Source organism: Lagenorhynchus albirostris, chromosome 1, assembly GCF_949774975.1.
Source record: "Lagenorhynchus albirostris chromosome 1, mLagAlb1.1, whole genome shotgun sequence".
NCBI lineage: Eukaryota > Metazoa > Chordata > Mammalia > Artiodactyla > Delphinidae > Lagenorhynchus > Lagenorhynchus albirostris.
This window is the reverse complement of record NC_083095.1, coordinates 59,383,437-59,404,510: the sequence shown is the minus strand read 5'-3', so window position 1 is coordinate 59,404,510 and position 21,074 is coordinate 59,383,437.

Genomic DNA, 21,074 nt, shown 5'->3' with positions numbered 1-21,074 from the left:
CTCGCCCACAGGCTTCTTGGTGGGAGCAGCAGCAGCCTTTTTGTCTACTGCCCGTCTCTGAGGTCCGCGCTGATAGCCGCGGCTCACGCCCGTCTCTGGAGCTCCTTTAAGCAGCGCTCTTAATCCCGTCTCCTCACGCACCAGGAAACAAAGAGGGAAGAAAAAGTCTCTTGCCTCTTCGGCAGCTCCAGACCTTTTCCCGGACTTCCTCCCCACTAGCCGTGGTGCACTAACCCCTTCAGGCTGTGTTCACGCTGCCAACCCCAGTCCTTTTGCTGCGCTCCGACCAAAGCCCAAGCCCAAGCTCACCTGTCCCGGCGGGTGAGCAGACAAGCCTCTCGGGCTGGTGAGTGCCGGTCGGCACCGATCCTCTGTGCTGGAATCTCCCCGCTTTGCCCTCCGCACGCCTGTTGCAGTGCTGTCCTCCACGGCTCCAAAGCTCCCCCCCCCTCCACCCACAGTTTCTGCCCGCGAAGGGGCTTCCTAGTGTGTGGAAACCTTTCCTCCTTCACAGCTCCCTCCCACTGGTGCAGGTCCCATCCCTATTCTTTTGTCTCTGTTTTTTCTGTTTTTCTTTTGCCCTACCCAGGTACATGGGGAGTTTCTTGCCTTTTGGGAGGTCTGAGGTCTTCTGCCAGCATTCAGTAGGTGTTCTGTAGTTGTTCCACGTGTAGATGTATTTCTGGTGTATCTGTGGGGAGGAAGGTGATCTCCGTGTCTTACTCTTCCGCCATCTTCCCCTCATCTCTCAATACATTGTATTTTATATACACTAATAATTAACTATCAGGAAGAGAAATTAAGGAAACAATCCAACTTACAATTGCATCAAAAAGAATAAGATACCTAGGAATAAATTTTACCAAAGATGTGAAAGATTTGTATGCTTAAAACTACAAGACATTAATGAAATAAATTGAAGAAGACACAAATAAATGGAAAGATTTTTCCATGCTCATGTTTTGGAAGAGTTAATATTGTTAAAAAGTCCATGCTACTGGGGCTTCCCTGCTGGCGCAGTGGTTGAGAGTCCACCTGCCGATGCAGGGGACACGGGTTCGTGCCCCGGTCTGGGAAGATCCCACATGTCGCGGAGCGGGTGGGCCCGTGAGCCATGGCTGCTGAACCTGCACATCCAGAGCCTGTGCTCTGCAACAGGAGAGGCCAGAGCGCTGAGAGGCCCGCGTACCACACACACACAAAAAAGTCCATACTACTCAAAGTAAGCTACAGATTCAATGTAATTTCTATAAAAATTCGAGTGGAATGTTTTTACAAAAATAGAACAAATAATCTTAAAATTTATATGGAACCACAAAAGACCCCAAACAGCCAAAGCAATCTTGAAAAAGAAGAGCAAAGCTGGAGGCATCATGCTCCCTGATTTTAAACTATATAACAAAGCTAAGTAATCAAAACAGTATAGTATTGGCATAAAAACAGGGACACAGCTCAGTGGAACAGAATACAGAGCCCAGAAATAAACCTCACACATGTGGTAAATTAATTTACAACAGAGGAGCCAAGACTATACAATGGAGAAAGGACCTTCTCTTCAGTTAATGGTGTTGGGAAAATTGGACAGCCACATGCAAAAAGAATATAATTCTACTGTTACCTTATACCGTACACAAAAATTTACTCAAAATGGATTCAAGACTTGAAAGTAAAATGTGAAACCATAAAACTCCTAGAAAGTAACATAGGCAACAAACTCCTTGACACAGGTCTTGGTGATGATTTTTTTAATCTCATGCCAAAAGTAAAAGCAACAAAAGCAAAAATATGCAAGTGGGACTACATCAAACTAAAAAGCACAGGAAAGGAAACCATCAGCAAAATGAAAACGCAATCTGCTGAATGGGAGAAAATATTTGCAGACTGTATATCTGACAAGAGGTTAAAATCCAAAATATACAAAGAACATCTACAACTCAAAAGCAAACAAAACAAAACGAAAAACCCCAAATAAACAGATTAAAAAATTGGCAGAGGATCTCAATAAACGTTTTTCCAAAGAAGACATACAGATGAACAACAGATACATGAAAAGGTGTTCAGCATTACTAATCACCAGGAAAATGCAAGTAAAAACGACAATGAGATATCATCTCTTACCTGTTAGAATGGTTATTATCAAAAAGACAAGATGTAGTTTTTTAATTATTAGTTTTTATTGGAGTATAGTTGCTTTTCAATGTTGTCTTAGTTTCTGCTGTACAGCAAAGTGAATCAGCTATATGTGTATATATATCTCTTCTTTTTTGGATTTCCTTCCCATTTAGGTCACCACAGAGTACTGAGTAAAGTTCCCTGTGCTATCCAGTAGGTTCTCATTAGTTATCTGGTTTAAACATAGTAGTGTATATTAAAAAATCTACAAGTTTTATTTTAAAAATAAAAAAATAAATTAGACTCTTTATTCCTGGCCCCCTGTGGACCCACTCTACCACTCTCTACTTCATCAACTAGTTTTATTTTCTTCATATGATTTATCATTATGTGAGATTATTTATTTATTATAATGTTTGCTTTTTGTTGTCTGTGACTTGCATCAGATTATAAATTGTGGGAGTAGTGAATAAACTGGTTTACCACTGAGGGGAAAAAACACAAGAAATAACAAGTGTTGATGAGGAATGTGGAGGAAAGGGGAATTCTTGGTACTGTTGTTGGGAATGTAAATTGGTGCAGCCACTATGAAAAACAGTATGGAGGTTCCTCAAAAAATTAAAAATAGGACTACCACACAATCCCAGCAATTCCACTTCTGAGTATTTATCTGAAGAAAACAAAAGCACTAACTCAAAAAGATACATGCACTCAAATCACTGCCTTGTTGTTTACAATAGCCAAGATATGGAAACAATTTATGTGTCCATCCATGGATGAATGGATAAAAAAATTGTGGTATGTGTACACAATGGAATATTACACAGTCATGAAAAAGAATGAAATCTTGCCACCTGTGACAACATGGGTAGACTTCAAAGGCATTATACTAAGTGAAATAAGTCAGACAGAGAAAGGCAAATACCATATGATCTTTCTTATGTGTGGACTCTTAAAAAATAAATAAACAAAAAATTTAAATGCTGTGTGAATTAGTGATACAATAGATGAGGTTTCAGTTAACATAAGAAGGAAAATATATTTGAAGAGATTATGGATTTTCGCACTCTACTTATTCTAGACTTCCTACCACAGGGAATCTTTTCTTGTTCCTATCCAGAAAAATACACAAGGCAGGGTTATTTTAATTTGAATTTATTATTAGTATGTGGGGTTATTTTCCTCTATGATATCAAGAATATGCCATGAAATTAATTTCATTCTTTTTTTAAAATGAGATGAAGCTTCAGTTCTTTACCAAGATTCTTCAAATGATTCATTCCACTCAAGAATATTTATTGAGCACTCACTTTGTTCAAGGTAAAAAGACTGGTGACATAAGAGAGGACAGAGTAGAAGACATTGTTACTACTTATAAGACTTTATAGACTAGTTGTGCAGAGGATATGATGCCAACTGGTGATATGGCTGGCTGTGGTCCAGAGTCCCCAGGAGAGGCAGAACAGGGAGTTTGATAAAGGAAGAGCATCTAACAGATATTCTCATCTTTCAAAGCAATATTTTAAGATGAGTAAGTTGTTAAGTATGTGGGAAAGAGCAAGATTGTGTCTTTGGGAAATAAATGTCTGTTGGTAGGTGGTTAGGAGTACGTAGGAACTCTGAGTAGAGGTCCTTGCTTGCACACCCTAAATTCTGGAGAATTACCAAAGGCAAGAGAAGCCAAGTGGGTTAGGATAAGAGGCAGTAGTCCCCAAAGTTATATTTTCTGATTCTAGGGCAATAGCTGCTTCTCTCTGTTGGATTTACATTCTTTTCTCTGAGAGGGTGGAAAAGATTTCAGTTTATATCTATCCTTAGGGAGAGGAGGACTTGTAGAGATCTTAATTAATATAGTATTTGGGAATTTTAAACTGTTACCGTAGTTACACTCATCATATAACAAGTCTGCAAACTCTGGATTAGAAAACTTGCTTCTTCTGAGAGCTGCTATCTTTAGGCAGAATTTTTAAAAAGTACATTAATTTAGTGCTTAATTTTCAGAAAGAACTAGAAAATATTTCAGTAACAGTCTGTTCAATTCTAGTTGCTCCTGGCTATGCCACTCACAGATACAGAGGAGAACAAAAATCCTTCAAACATTTCTGGCTCTATTCCCATCACTCTCACTTACTGATTTAGGGCTTCCAGCTTTCTAAAAGTTCACCTCTGAGTAGGATGACTATCATGGGTAATGGGAAATGTCTAAGTTTATGCTTGTTATACTGGTGTCTTGTCTTGTTTAGAATTTGTCCTGGATTTCTTATTTTTTTAAACAAAGTATTGTTACTACTTGCTTAGATACAGCTATATGGATTTGGTGGACACCCCCTTTGTATGCCTATTCTGCCTTGGTCTCTTCTAGTGTTGTGTGAAATCCACATGCAGTGAATAGGGTTCTCACTTTTTTTTTTTTTAAGAAGATGTTGGGGGTAGGAGTTTATTAATTAATTTATTTTTGCTGTGTTGGGTCTTCGTTTCTGTGCTAGGGCTTTCTCTAGTTGTGGCAAGCGGGGGCCACTCTTCATCGCGGTGTGCAGGCCTCTCACTATCGTGGCCTCTCTTGTTGTGGAGCACAGGCTCCAGATGCGCAGGCTCAGTAGTTGTGGCTCACTGGCCTAGTTGTTCCGCGGCATGTGGGCTCTTCCCAGACCAGGGCTCAAACCCATGTCCCCTGCATTAGCAGGCAGATTCTCAACCACTGCGCCACCAGGGAAGCCCGGTTCTCACTTTAGTACACGTTTACATCTGGAATTATGACCAGTGACAACTCATATCTCTTTTACAACCCTTTCCAGACTCAATGTAACTAACAAGGACAGCATCCAGAGCTGATAAAATCAAGTATATGTGGACAGGAGTGCCTATTTTCTTCTTGGGTTGGTGGTGGGAAAAATATTTGGTGCTGCTGGCCACTTGATTGTCAACCTGATCCCTCCTTGCCTGTACAGTTTGTTTTTTTTTCCAAACAGGAAGACTCCAAAATTTATCCTATGTAAGCAAGGAAGAAACTGAACAAACTACATCACAGATCAAATGGTGTACATTATTTAATTCTGAAATTCTATAATTAAACTTTGGAGTCAACTTACAGGAAGAATATTTTGATGGAACTATGATTTTTAATTGAATAAATGTATATTCTTTATGGAATGAATTTTGCTGCATACATTTCTGATGTAATGTTCAAAAGAATAATAGAGAAAAGCTTTTTCTTGTAAAATGTTTTTATGAGAAAAAGCGTCTGGAGGCAAAAAGACAGTAGAAATAGTTGGGGCAAGATATTTAAACACTGAAATTTCAACAGAAAAATTAGAATTGAGAATATTCTCTATCTAGGAGAATTTTTTTCTCTGAGTCTTCTAGGTATGTCAACATCTGTCTAGAGAATATCTTCCTAATTAATATATTATTGTCTACAGAAAAGAATCAATTTTAAGTCTAACAGTTTCAGATTTTCTAATTATAAAATTCAATTTTAAGAGGATTACGTACAATTTTACGTAATAAAACATAATAGGACCATTCTGAAAACATATATTCTTCCAAATAAAATATACCATTGACATGGTATAATAAATAGATACAGGGGCTTCCCTGGTGGCGCAGTGGTTAAGAATCCGCCTGCCAATGCAGGGGACATGGTTTCGAGCCCTGGACTGGGAAGAGCCCACATGCCGCAGAGCAACTAAGCCTGTGTGCCACAACTACTGAGCCTGTGCTGTAGAGCCTGTGAGCCACAAATACTGAGCCTGAGTGCCACAAATACTGAGCCTGAGTGCCGCAACTACTCAAGCCCGTGCGCCTAGAGCCTGTGCTCCGCAAAAAGAGAAGCCACTGCAATGAGAAGCCTGCGCACCAGAGCGAAGAGTAGCCCCCTCTTCCCGCAACTAGAGAAAGCCTGTGCGCAGCAACGAAGACCCAGGGCAGCCAAAAATAAATAAATAAATATAAAAAATAAATAAATAGATACAGCTAAAAAGATTGTGAATATATTCAAAGAATGATTGTTCTGCTTACATTATTTTTAATGTTCAGATAATAATTATAAAGAAGTACTTTTACTTTGCTTTAATGTACCTGGATAAATGTTATTTTATTTTCTAAGAAAAATTTTCTTTTTGAAAATAGTTTTTTAATAGAACTATTTTGTAAGAACAACACTATGACAAAGCCAATTAGTCAATAAACAAAAGTTTAAAATGATGTGATTTTGGTTATTTTTAACAGTCCCCTTCACTCTCAGTTGTGTCCCTATTTGGATGATAAATACCCTTCCTCCAAGCATATTTAGGATTTCCCTGGTCATGTCTTATAAACACTGCTATAAGTCGATATTCCCAGGGTCCTGCTAAAACTCTGCATTTTCTGCCAGAGCCCACCACTATTCCATGAGGTGTGTATCTCTGCCAGGTACTACTGTCGCCTGGTAGAAACCATGGTGTCATGGCATTGGGCAGGCAGTGGTGTCCTGTAGCACAGACTGGTATGCTGCTTGCTGATGCAGATGCAGCACCACAGTGCTGGTCAAGCAATCCCTGATGGTTCCTTGACTTTGACTGGACCAAAGCTGACCTTCAGATCAGAGGAGAAGTGGGAGAGACATGTTATCTCCCCTTTGTCTTATGCTCTCTTAGAGGGTTTTAAAGCAGTGTGGTTCTATGAATTGTAGTGTTTTTAGTGAATTTGTGTTTTAAGTTTTGCTTGGTGTCTGTTTCTATGGCGTGTCTAAGGACTTTGTTGGGGACAAAGTACACTACAGTGTACCCACAATCACTGCTTCCCTCTGGCACTTAGAGTCAACCTTCCTTTCAATTAGTTCCCTCCTAGGTACCCTGCAAATAGACGCTTGTCAGGCCAGCCCCCAAGTTTACCAGACATTTCCAGTTATGTCTCAGATTCAGCAGAGGAATAACTTGTGTTGTTTCCTAAGAGGCTCTTAGCTCCCTTGCAAATAGTCTTCTCTCAAATCTGTCTTAACAACTAAAGTCTGAATTCTCACAGTGGGCACAGCCTAAACTCAAGTTGAGAGTTCCATTATATAAAGAATTTAACAAGTAACAAAATGTTTAGATCAGCTGTTTAACTTGAGGGCATTCAACAAGTATCTATCAGGTGTCTACAATGGGACAGGCATAATATTAGCCAGATATACAAAGATATCTAAGTTACAGTCTTCATCTTCAAGTAATCCAGTCTAACAGACAGATGCATATTAATGGGTAATTATAATACATTGTGGTAAGTTATGTAATAGCAGGATATGTGAAGCACAGTGATAACATTATAACACAGATGCACAAAGGAAAAGAGGTATGAAAGAGGAAACTATGACTTCAGATTTCTGGAGTGTTGAGGTATGTTTATGGTGGAGAGGAGGGGGTGAAGGTAATGGTGTGGAATGCAGGTTGAAAGGTGGACATGGGTCAAATACAAATACTGTATTCCATGCTAAAGAACTTCACAATTTAGAATATCTGGAAGATTTAAAACATATTAAGGGAAGTAACTCAGACAGAGAAAGACAGATATCATGATATTACTTACATGTGGACTCTAAGAAAATGATATAAATGAACTTATTTATAAAACAGAAATAGACTCACAGACATAGAAAACAAACTTATGGTTACCAAGGGGATAGCGATGGCAGGGAGGGAGGAGAGATAAATTAAGAGTTTGGGATTAACATATACACACTACTATATATAACATAGATAAACAACAAGGTCCTACTGTATAGCACAGGGAACTATATTCAATATCTTGTAATAACCTATAATGAAAAAAATCTGAAAAAACTAATCTATCATTTATCATCTATCTATCTATCATCTATCTATCAACTATCTATCTATCTCTCTATCTATCTGATCACTTGCTGTACACCTGAAACTAACACAACATTGTAAATTAACAATACTTCAATTTAAAAAATGGTTTAAAAAAAACATGACAGAGACTTGATCTTACATGTGTTTTAGAGAAATGACTCCTGTTGGAGGGGGTGGATATGGATTAGATTGCACATGTTACCCCACAGAATGGACACAGAATGATGGAGTATTGCAGTCGTCTAGGCAAGAGTTGATGAATAATGCACAATGGGAATGGAGAGGATACTTCGGGAGGATGTTTGCATTATTTAGAAGGCAGAACAAATAGGACTCACTGAATAGATCTGGACGTTGTATGTGAGAGAGGTGGGAGTCTATGAAGAATCCTGGATTTCTGATCTGGATTTCTGTATGGTGACATACTTAAAACTACTTGAAACAGGAATGCAGAATAAGAGAAGTTTCAGGGAGGAGAAATAATGCATTCTCTGTTATAAATGACTAGTTAAAGAATAGGGCAAGAATGGAAAAAGGAGATGAAAATGCAGGGAAAGAAAATAGAAGAGACAGGAAAAATAAATGTTGACAGAGACAGGCAGAGACAGAAAAATGATGTAAGAGAAAGTCATAAAAAGATTCAGAGTGAGACTTGTGGTCCAGTGGTAAAGAATCCGCCTTCTAATTCAGGAGATCAGGTTCGATCCCTGGTTGGGGAACTAAGATCCCACATGCTGTGGGACAACTAAGCCCGAATGCCACAACTACTGAGCTCAAGCGCCTCAACGAGAGAGCCTGCATGCTGCAAACTAGAGCCCATGCACCCTGAAACCCGCACCCCACAACTAGAGAGAGAGGGAGAAAAAAAACCCTGCATGCCGCAACTAGAGAGAAGCCCAAGCGCCACAACGAAGAGACCGCGCACCACAACGAAAGATCCCACATGCCTCAACAAAGATCCTGCATGCTGCAACTAAGACCTGATGATTCAGAGTGACACCTATCTTTTAAAAAGATTCAGAACGACACCTAGATTTGTATTTGAGAAGTAATTTCATTATCAGTTCTTGGTAATATGGCTGTTTTAATATTGCTACTATAGGAATTGCTGTTGTTTTTTAATTCATGATCAAAGGTTGAATAAGATAAAGATTTAGTCTCTGAATTGGAGAAAAGTGATGAATGGTATGGAAAAGGGAGAGAAAAGTAAACAGAGACCAAGCTTGGTTACTCTGCAGTAAAACCTGTGTTTATCAATGATGTCAGCTCTTGCAAAGGAATTTGTATCTTTAAGATTAGTATTTTAGAAAAGCCAATTTAATTTTTCACTGGACTCATATTCAGTTAAGGTATTGGAAACTGAAGAGCTAGAAAGATGGGATACATCTTATGGCTGTTTTTTTAGTTTCTTTCATGGACTGAATAGGTAGCCATCTCTTCTTGGAAAGGCACAAATAACACATAGAATCATAGAAGATTGGAAAGAATTCACATAGATTGGTTTCCAAACACTGCTTCCATTATTGCTTCCACATAAAAATAATCGCTAAAGCTTGCCTGGCCAAGTGTTCTCACATTCACAGAACTGTTTTGGTGGGATGGTAAGATTGATTTTGGAGTGAATATAACACTTCTAAATAAACAAACCAAGAGATATTTACAAAGAACTGGGTCTTCTTCTGTTCAGGGAATACACGCCCTGTCAAAACTATGAACCTTACTACAGTCAACATTTTAAAACTGTTAAAGAAAAATAAAAATTGTTCTGATTTTTGCCTCAGCAGGTCACTATGCACCAAAAGTATTCTCTCTGAATTTTGCTCTGAAATCACCAAGGGCAGGTATATTTTGAAATATGATTTGTATTAGAATATCCAGTCAATTGGATGCAATTGATTTTCAGTTCCTGAAACTGTGACTTCAAATTTAATCAATGCAGAGTAGAGGATCAGTAATTAAACAGTAATGATTTTTTCAAGTGGAGGTAGTTAATATTATTCTAAATTGCTTTGCTGTGGGTGGGTTCGGGCTCTTAATGATTTTGGGAACAAAACCAAGCTTTCAATTACATTACTATTTCAGGCCTTATTATATAGAGTTTAAACAAAGGTATACAAACCTATCACAGAAAAGGTATGTGACAACCTGAGAAGTACTTTACTAACTTGTGAGATAGCCTCTTCAGAAAAAGAAGGATCCAATGATTGTTTTAATCATTCACCTGCCAACTCATATGAGATATGCATGAAAAGCAAACAGTTGTCCTGGGCAGAAGAACAAAAACAGACAAGAAATGAGCAAGTCTTAACCAGATTGCTCTTCAACATAGCAGGTACTGTAGATTCTTATTCTAGCAGTTTGGAAACACTAGGAGACCATATCCATAGTTACAGTCACCAGAAGGTGGGGATTACTTTCTTCATTTTGTGGTAATCTTGGGATGTTGGCCTAAAACATGTAGGCTGTGATGCTATGAGGGAGACTTAGTGGTTCAATGGTGCTCAGATTGCTTTGGAGGGAAGACTGGATTAATCTGTTAGTGACACACTGATCCATATGCTCTCCGAACCTTACGTGGAGAAAAGTTAAATGACAAAATGTAAGCAATTCAGCATGATTGAACTCTGCTGATCACAAAGATTGATGTGGTGAATAATGGGAAAATTAGTGAGAGGGTTGGTTTCAGTATCCCAAACAAGAGTCTCTCTAGGGGTCTGTACCATTTCAGCCTGACCACCTACAAGAAAAGGATGGGGTACAGTGGTGATAGTTCAGATAGAACTTAATAGTTCAGGCCATGCATTACACGCAACTAGTGCAGAACTAGTTGTAGCCAGTTGAAATTTGGTGTGAAACATGGAGTATCATGAGCTACTTATTTACTACAATCAAACGGTTCTTTCTCTTGCATGGTGCTGTAAAATCAATACGGATTTAAAATTTTTACTTAGTTTGTAATGTAATTGAGTGCATAGGCAACGCCTAAATACATCTAGAGGATTTTATAGAAAATCCCAGACATTAAATAATTTCACACACAAATATTTAAATGTTTCTCTAACATGAGACCTTAAAAAAACATAAATAATGTTAACATACCCAACATATTTAACATTTATTTCTCAATATCATCTAACACCTAGTCCATGTTCTATTTTCCCTCATTGTCTCAAAAATATCTTTTTGTACTTTGTTGGAATCAGGATCTGGACAAGACACACACATTGCATTTGGTTATTTCTCTTAAGTTTCCTCTCCTTTTTACTTTCTTTTAATCTGTAATTTCTCTTTTTTCTTCCTTCCATTAACTTGTTGAGCAAATTGGGTCATTTGTCCTGTAGAATTTCTCAAGTTTTGGATTTAGCTTATTGTTTCTTCTGATGTTGTTTAACATGTTCCTGTTCCTATATTCCCTGAATTTTCTATAAATGAGGTTATATTTAGAGGTTTGATTAAGTTCCTTTTTAAAAAACATACACTTCAATAGTGCTGGAGTCATGAATCTACTGGAGTCATCATTTTTTTTTCACTGTTCAAATTGTCCCATCTTTGGCCAGGGGGAATGACCACTCAAGTTCTTTAAATATGAGCCCAGTTGTTTTTCATCATCTCTTTACTGTCAGGTACAAGTAAGATACTATAGGCTTATTTTGTATATTTTTTTATTCCAGACCTGAAATCAGTGATTTCTCCAAATGCTCTGGGTTTTTTTTAGTGGGTAATTGTGTTTAGAGACCACAATCTGGACACTGAGGGTTTTTATTGCTATTGGGTTGTCATTTTTTGGCCCCTTTAGTGGACAGAGCTAGGAAATAGGTATATTTTGTGAAGAGAAAAATAAATTATGAGTATACTAATATCTCAAATTCAAATTTATTCAATATTTTTTAGTATTCCATTTTAATTTATCTATTGTGATTTTGACTATCTCTTTGTACAGTGTTTTTAGTAGTTTCTAGGGCTTAAAAATAATTTTCACAGTCTACTTGGAATCAATAATTTACAACTTAAATTAGAATGTAGATCCCTTTTGCCTCTCCCTTTATGCTACATTTGTGTTGTATATTATACCTACAAACATTATACATATATCTACAAACATTATAGATCTATAATGATCCTTTTTGCATTCCTTCTTTTATGCTACAGTTGTGTTATATATTATATCTATAAACATAAAGCATCACAACAATGCTATAGTTTTTGCTTTCAACTATCAAGTTTAAAGTTTCAACTGTCAGTTTAAAGTGCTAAATAGAAGAAAAATGGTCTATTACAGAGGTCCCCAACCTTTTTGGCACCAGGGACCGGTTTTGTGGAAGACAGTTTTTTCCAGGGGCCAGCAGTCAGGGAGTGTGTGTGGTTTCGGGATGGTTCAAGTGCATTACGTTTATTGTGTACTTTATTTCTATTATTATTACATTGTAATATATAATGAAATAATTACACAACTCACCATAGTGCTGACAGGAGATGGAGCTCAGGAGGTAATGTGAGCGATGGGGAGCGGCTGTAAATACAGATGAAGCTTCCCTCGCTCGCCTGCCGCTCACCTCCTGCTGTGCAGCCCTGGTTCCTAACAGGCCACGGACTGGTACCAGTCCGTGGCCCGGGGGTTGGGGACCCCCTGTCTATTATATTTACCCAGATACCTTTTCTATTGTGTTTTCTTCATTCCTGAAAGCCCAAGTTTCCCTTCTGTCTGAAAAGCTTCTTCAGCAATGTTTAGAGCAGGTCTACCTGATATGAATTCTGTTAGTTTCATCTGAGCATGTCTTTATTTTGCCTTTATTCCTGAAGGATATTCTTGCTGGATATAGATTTGTGTTGACAGTTATTTCCTTTTAGCACTTTAAAAATATTGTGCCACTTACTTCTTGTCCCTGTATGGTTTCTGATTAGAAATTCAGTCATTCAAACTGTGTATCGTTTTCCTCTGACTGCTTTAACATTATTTGTTCTTGTTTTCCTGCAGTTAATTATGGTCTGGGCATGGGTTTGTTTGAACTTATCTTCTTTGGGGTTCATTTAGATTTTTAAAACTGTACATTTGTCCTTCACCAAGATTGGGAAGTTTTAAAGCCATTATTCTTCAAAGATTTTTTCAGCATTCCATTCTTTAACCATTCCTTCTGAGTCTCTGAAAACATGAATGTTAGACCTTCTGTTATTGTCTCAGTGGTCCCTAAGGCTGATAATTGTTTTCAATCTTTATTCTTTCTGTTGTTCCTGTTGGATCATTTTTAATGATCTATCTTGTCTTCAAGTTTATAATCTCTTTCCTCTGTCATATCCATCTGCTATTGAGTCCATCCAATTAGATTTTTATTTTGGTTATCATATTTTTCAGTTCTACAATTCCCATGTGGTTCTTTCCATTTCTATTTGGTTCTTCTTTATGTTTTCTCTCTCTTTGAGAAAACTTTTATTCTAACATATGTTGCAAGAATGTTTGCAATTGTTTGTTCCAGCGTACTTTAAAGTCTTTGGCAGGTAATTCCAGCATCTATGTTAATAGTGTGTCCGTTGGTGTCTGTTGATTGTTTTTTACCATGTGACTTGAAATTTTTTGGGGTCTTCATATGCTGAGTAATTTTGGATTGTTCCCTAAATACTTTGAACATTATGCTGTGAGACTCTGTGTCTCTTTTTAAATTCTGTGGAGAATGTTGACATTTTTGTTTTAGCAGGCAACAGACCTGGTTAGTTTCAGGCTGCAAGTTCCAACTTGAGTTTTATGGGTGATAATTCCAATGTCAGGTCACTATTTTTTTTTTTTTTTTTTCGCCGTACGCGGGCCTCTCACTGCTGTGGCCTCTCCCGTTGCGGAGCACAGGCTCCGGACGCGCAGGCTCAGCGGCCATGGCTTACGGGCCCAGCAGCTCTGCGGCATGTGGGATCTTCCCGGACCGGGGGCACGAACCTGCGTCCCCTGCATCGGCAGGCAGACTTTCAACCACTGCGCCAGCAGAGAAGCCCTGTCAGGTCACTTTTTAAAGCCTTTGTAGTGCTCTTTGGATCTGTCTTGGGTGTGTGCCATCCAGCAGTCAGTCTATAACCTGGGCATTGGTATATCTATTTGTTTCTTTCTCAACATTGCTGCCATGGTAATTAGGATTAGATCCATGCATCTTTAATCTCCCCCCAGTACTTTCTGATTTCTGGGACTCTCGTTTTTGTCCTCTGGCCAGAAACTTAGGGCTCTAGTTACCCTGCTTTGTTGTGTTCTGTCACTCACCTCTGTGACTGAGTCTATGTTCTGCCTCAAGCAGAGAGGGGGAGAGAGGGTTGAGGGGGAGAGAGAGAATCCATAGGGGCTTGCCTCACACTTTAGAACTGCAGCTCCACCTACCAGAGAGGAGGGTGGCCTCCTTAGCCCTTGTGGGTTCTTGTGGCTCTTGTGGTTCTTGTGGGTTCCTGTAGCTGTCAGTGACTTCCCACCACAGGATAGCCTGGTGACTGGGGAGCTAGAGAAGAAAGGGGGAAAAAGCCAGGGGATTTTTACATTTCCTTTGAGCGTCACGAGTACCTTTTTCTGACCCTCAAGGGAGAGCCTATGGGCTTCTCCGTCTGTATCACAGTGCTCACTTCTGCATTTCTGGCTGTGGTGAACTCAATAAAGGGTATACCAGAAAACTGGTAAACTCACAATTGATTCTATGATTCTTTGAATTCTGGTAACACTTGCTGTTATTTACAAAGTCTTCAAATATGTGCCTGTGCATTCTGTCCAGGTTTTATAGTTATATTCAGTGTGAGGAAAAGGATGAAGCATGCTTATTCTATCTCAACTGGAACCTGAATTACTAAAATTTCATTTCATTTTTACTTGTGTAAAACATTATGTGGTTCCAAAGCCAAAACTATGAACACGATGAACACTTAACAAAAATATGAACACTTAATAACAGATGTCAAGTTTCTATCCCTTTTTTTTCCTCCCCCAGAGGTAACCATATTTTTAGTTTTTTTATTATCCTTTCATTTTTTAATATTAAAATAAGTATTTATATTTGCATTCTTTCTTCCTTCACTTCTTACACAAAAGTTAACATACTACAAATACTCTTCTGCATCTTGTCCTTTTTCACTTACTTAATTATATATTCTTATAATAATTCCCAGCAGTATATAAAAATTTTCCTTATTCCTTTTTAAGACTGCATAGTTTTACCTTGTATTAACTTACCATGTTTTTTTTTTTTTCTAGTCTCTTATTGGTGGAAATATGCATTATTTCTGGGCTTTGGTTTTTACTAATTAATATAGATTGTAAACCTAACTTTCTTATTCATTTTACTTGGGAAAATGGAAGAAGCCTTCACAGTGTTTTTTGTAATCCCAATCATTTTGCCTTCAAGATGTAGTTTATAGCCAATGCCATAAATCTCTTGGTAATAATTCTTAGATTAATTATACATGCAATAAGACTAAGATATTTGAATGCTGGAATTTGCTCATAGACACTGTCTTTAACGGTAAACCACTCCTGGTGATAATTATTTGCGAATAGCTTGAATTCCTTAAGTAGTTTCCCTACTGGTATTTTGGGGGAGGTAAAAACCTGTCAGTTTGTCAGCACTGAATTGGTAACAGAAAATAGGAAATAGAGCATTCAAGAGAGAGAATAGCAGATGTAATGGTGATGATTGGTATTAGTGAGGTTGCTCCACAAAATGGAGTATATAGTAATATGGATACTGGATGTGAAGAAAACTGAGTCCAGTGAAGGAGTCACTACATCTAAGAGGCAACATACAGCAGGGTGTGGGAAACTAGAAAGCAGAAGGTCTGGGATAAGTTGAAGGCAGCTCTTTGCTGCTGTAGTACTTTTTCAAAAGTCTTTGATCCCACTCCCATGGGCATATTTCAGTTGCTGTTTAAGGGGACAACCCAATATTTGGTATGTCCCACCTCTCCATCTCTAGTTTTTGTTTTTTAAAAAAAGATTATTTATTTATTTTTGGCTGCATCAGGTCTTAGTTGCAGCATGCAGGATCTTCGTTGAGGCATGTGGGATCTTTTGTTGTGGTGCATGGGCTTCTCTCTAGTTGTGGTGTGTGGGTTTTCTCTCTCTAGTTGTGGTATGCAGGCTTCTCTCTAGTTGTGGTGTGCAGGGGTTTTTTTGTCTGCTCTAGTTGTGGTGCACAGGTTCCAGGGCACGTGGGCTCTGTAGTTTGCAGCATGCACGTTCTCTAGTTAAGGCACGTTCTCTAGTTAAGGCTCAGTAGTTGTGGCGTGAGGGCTTAGTTGCCCTGCAGCATGTGGGATCTTAGTTCCCTGACCAGGGATTGAACCTGCGTTCCCTGCATTGGAAGGCAGATTCTTTACCACTGGACCACGAGGGAAGTTTCTCCATCTCTAGTTTAAATGCAAGCTTATCTGAAAAGTAGGTTAATTTTTCTGTTTCATCATTCTGAAGATGTGCGTCAGAAGGTTGTTCCCCCATCCCTTTTTTCCTAACTTTAATGCTTCCAATATAGGAAATGATGTAATCTGGGAATTTCAGTGGCATATAGTTCAGGAATTTTATATTCAGTATTGCTGTTAGGATGATAGACAAATAGGTAGGAGTAATATTTGAGCAGAAGACTCCAGCATGGCCTACCTAATGACATAATTAAGAATGTGAGCAGAGATTATGAGAAAGAAGGTCCATAATAAGCTTGTGATTAGCACAAATTTTAAGTAGTTAGCAGCAGAAGTAGTTGTGGGACTTCTTGGCTCCTGTAGTAACAGTAGGTGTTCCATTGTCAGTTTCTGCTGGAGTCTGATCCTTAGGTGACATAATTCTTGAGCAATGTCCATTCCCTCACACCTTAGACTTTTATAGCTAAGAACAGTGCTAACATTAAACTTGAAATATTTCTGATAAGATTGTGACTTGCATTCATCATAATGTTATAGCTTGAGAACAGAAACCTTTAACTGCTTCCCATTTTGGAAGTGTCTTATGAGTCTATTTTCTAGCATAAAGTAACTCAGCCATGCCTGCCTTTGGCTGAAGAAAAGAAAGTGATACAAACTTAAGTAGTCTAAAGAAAGAATGAAATACCTGCTTTGCTCTTAGAGTAGCATATGTTATAGATGGCGTGTGTATATTCCTGCATGGAGAAATTCTGGTACTGATAGGAACAGAGTAAAGGGACAAAGGGACAAAGTAGGTGATTAAATAGTTAATCCCACTAGGGGATTGTAAGTAAAGAAAAAAGTATGGGAGACCCCTGTAAGCTAATGATCATTCAAGAAAGCAGGTTTGCTTAGCAACAAAACCATGCAACAGAAGCATGAGACATGCCCCCATACAATAAAGCCATGATGGAATGAGACCCACACCCTGCCCAGTGATGTCAGTAAGTTAATAATTCCTAAGACACACTCCTCTGTGCACATTAAAAACAGAAATATAAGGAAAAGGTGACATTATACTAAAACCTGAGATGATTTACCATTTACCATGATTTACCATTACCATATGTTACCACTTTTTTGCTCATTTCCATTATGCCATGACAGTCCTGGATTGACCATGTAGGGACAAGAAAACTTCCCTGCCTGAAATGGAGGAGGAATTGATGATGAAAACATGATGTCTACTCAAGAATGAGGAAGAGGGTGGTTTTCTCCCCCTCCCCACTTTTCCTTTGATTATAAAACTGTAGCCCACTAAGTTCTTGGGGCATGGCATCCTCTCGCCTGCCCGCTTTTAAGCCTCACAAGCATCCTATTGTAATAAATCACTTCTCATATATCACTTTGCCTCTCACTGAATTCTTTCTGCCCTAAGACATAAAGAATTGGAGCTCTTCAGAGCCCCCCAAGATGCATTTCAGCAGTTGCAGTACCCCTAAAATTGTGGCACTGAAATGTCAATTTGGTATTTTGGTCTTATCACGTGGATACCTGAATGTTGTTCTTCTGGAAATCATTCCCAGTTCTTCTGCTGTTGATACTATAGTGCTATATTTGTCATCTTAGAAATCCAGGTCATTATGAAGTATTGAGAAGTCCAAAGGTGTACAGAATTTCCAAGCTGAAGGTAATCAACTTGACATAACCATTAAGATGTAACAATCATTTGGTAACATCTTCAAGCATCTGGTGATAGTAGAGGGGGTGAAGAAAGGGAATGAATATTTATTGAACATTTGCTGTTTGATGGGTGATCTGTTAAGTGCTTTTCATAAATATCTTATATAATATTCATAATAAAACTTTAGGGGTGGGTATTATTATATTAATTTTTAAATCAGGATGGTGGAGTTCCAAAAGTCTAAATAACTTTCTTAGTGTTACATAGACCATAAGTGGTGGGTAAGTGTTTGAATTCAGGTCTGTTGGCTTGGGTTCCTCCCACCATGCCTCACTGAATTCTTTAGTCTTTAAAAGACCCTGAACCCCAGTAGGAGTGCTAAAATGCTGCTTAGTAGGGGCTGGATATCGGTGTTATGTAAGAGTCTTGTAATATTCATAAATCTCACCTTAACTAGCACATTTGATATGTTAATTTACTATATATGACTGATTGAAAGACACTGTTAAAATATTCAGTACTTTTAGAGTAAAATACATAAATTTAATTTTTTAGTGACTCATTACAGTAGCTAAATATAGACAGAATAACACTGGTTTCTTTTCATAAATTGAAATCCTGAGTGTTTTGAATGTAAGAAAAAACTGTGAAATTTTAGAACTCTATTTATGGTATCCTTATGACTGGAATATCCTATGATGGAAAAATGTGTTTAAGGATCCATTTCTAACCAGACATCAGGATGATGTTGACTTGGCAAGGGAGCAGCCTTTGTGTTAGGTGATAAAAGCTCTCAAAGTCTTGACTATGGTTTAAATAAGACAAACTTGAAGTAGAGGGTCACATGATTTACAGATATGAACTCTTTCCAGCTCTAGAACTCTTTGCCATTTTTGATAACAAGAAGTAGAGCTTCAAAGCTTAGAGCTCTGTGGGAAGCCAGGCAGGTAGCCCTGCTGTGATGAGTTCTTCTGAGCTTACTTTAATATGCCTCAAGTGAGTAAGTATCTATAGGTAGCCAGAAAGGACAGGTAGTTAAGATTGTGTTAAAAAACCCTCATTTTATTATACCTTCTGATTCTAAATCAAGGATGAGGCACCAAAAGCCTCTTGGATCTAGGAGTGCAAGGAAAGGTCTGAAAGAGGATTTTTTATTTTGCCCAGTGTATTCCAATACATAGATATCTGTCTTCTTTTAAGCACCTGGATGTTGAGAGCTTAATGTAATTGACCTCATACAGGTTGTGATGAAAATTGGAAACCTATGTCATGCTGAGAGCTATGTTTCATCAATAAGTTGGACCTGGCCTGGGGGTCAGCTCTTAAAACCTGAAAACATACATCTATTTATTTCCCAAAGTGCATTACTTAGAGCACTAGCCCTATAAGACATTTGTAGGAAAAAAAATTTCCATAGTTAAATTTGTTTGGGAAACACTGTAGGAGATATATCTTCCTGTTAGAAAATTATAATACATTTTATCATATTAAATAAGATTTCGGATAATTCAAATAGTTTGTTTTTAATTTGAAAAACAAAAGCAAAAAAAAAAAAAACGGTTTAACTTTGTTGAATAGTCATCCCAATGGGATCTCTCCTATTAAGATTTCGTAGAACTAGTAATTAAGGCAGTATGTTTTTGGTATAAAGGTAGACAAACAGACCAATGGGATAGAATACAGAGTCTAATAACAGAACCTCACAGTAATTAATGATGAAGGTGAAACTGCAGTACAGTGGATAAAGTATGGTCTTTTCAGTGAAAGGTACTGGGTCAATTAGATGTCCACAGGAGGAAAAAAAAGATCCTTTCCTCATATCTAAATATGAAAGATGAAACTATGGCTTTTTGGAGAAAATATAGGAGGCTGTCATTATGACATGGAGGACAGAGAATATCTTCACGACATGGAGGTTAAAATTTTCTTAATGGGAGACATAAAGGAAAAAGAATGGTAAATTGCCTGCATTTAAATTAAGAATTCTGCTGAAGACTGGGACAACATATTTGTACTATGTATATCTGACAAAAGGTTTTAAAAACTGCTGTTGCTGTTGTAAAGCAGTGTCAAAAAGGAAGACAATCCAATAGAAAAAGTGGACAAAATATTTGAACAGAGAAGATATTTAAAGCACTAACAGAGATATGGAAAAGTACTCAAATTCACTAGTCAACAGGAAAAGGCAAGTAAAACCAAACTGTGGTTACAAAGGAATGGCTAAAATAAAAACAGAAAATTTTAAGTATTGTCAAGGATGTAAACCAATGGCAGTGCTCATCCACTGTTGGTAGAAGTGTAAATTAGTGTAACCACTTCGGAAAACTGGTTGGCAATATTATAAAAGCTAAACAGATGCTTACCTTATGCCCCAGCAATTCTACTCTTAGTCTATGCAACAAAAGCGCATATATACGTTCAGCAAAAGGCAGGTGCTAAAGACACGAACATATTCATAGCAGTACTCCTTGTTAGGATCTGCAAACTGGAAACAACTCAAATGTTATCAACAGTAAAATGAATAAAGTGTGATAAATTCACACAGTGAAATGTAATAGCAATGAGAATAAACAAACTATAACTACAAAGAATAACATGGGTAAATATCACAAATATAATTTTGAGCTATAACAGGCAGACCCAAAAAAGTACATACTGGATGATTTATTTATATCAAGTTTTAGACAGGCAAAATGAATTTATGCTATTAGATATCAGGACAGTGTTTACTCTGGAAGGGGACTCAAAGGGGCTTCTGGGGTGCTGGAAATGGTTTGGTCAGGGTGTTGGTTTCACTTTGTGAAAATACATTGAGCAATGTACTTAAAATTTGAGTATTTTTCTGAGTGTTTGATATACTAAAAAGTATGCTTAAAAAGGCATTTATATCAAAACAAGAATTTATTTTAAAAAAGATTCTTAGATCTAGCCTCCCAAGGAACACACTTTGGGAAATGCTGACCTATTCACACACTGCTATTGATATATGTTGTTCAAGTCTCATTTTTTAATTGAAATAATATCAGATGAAATGATATTCAAAGGAAAACTTTAATGGACACTTTTTCCAATTAATATTCAAATTTATCATTATTTAT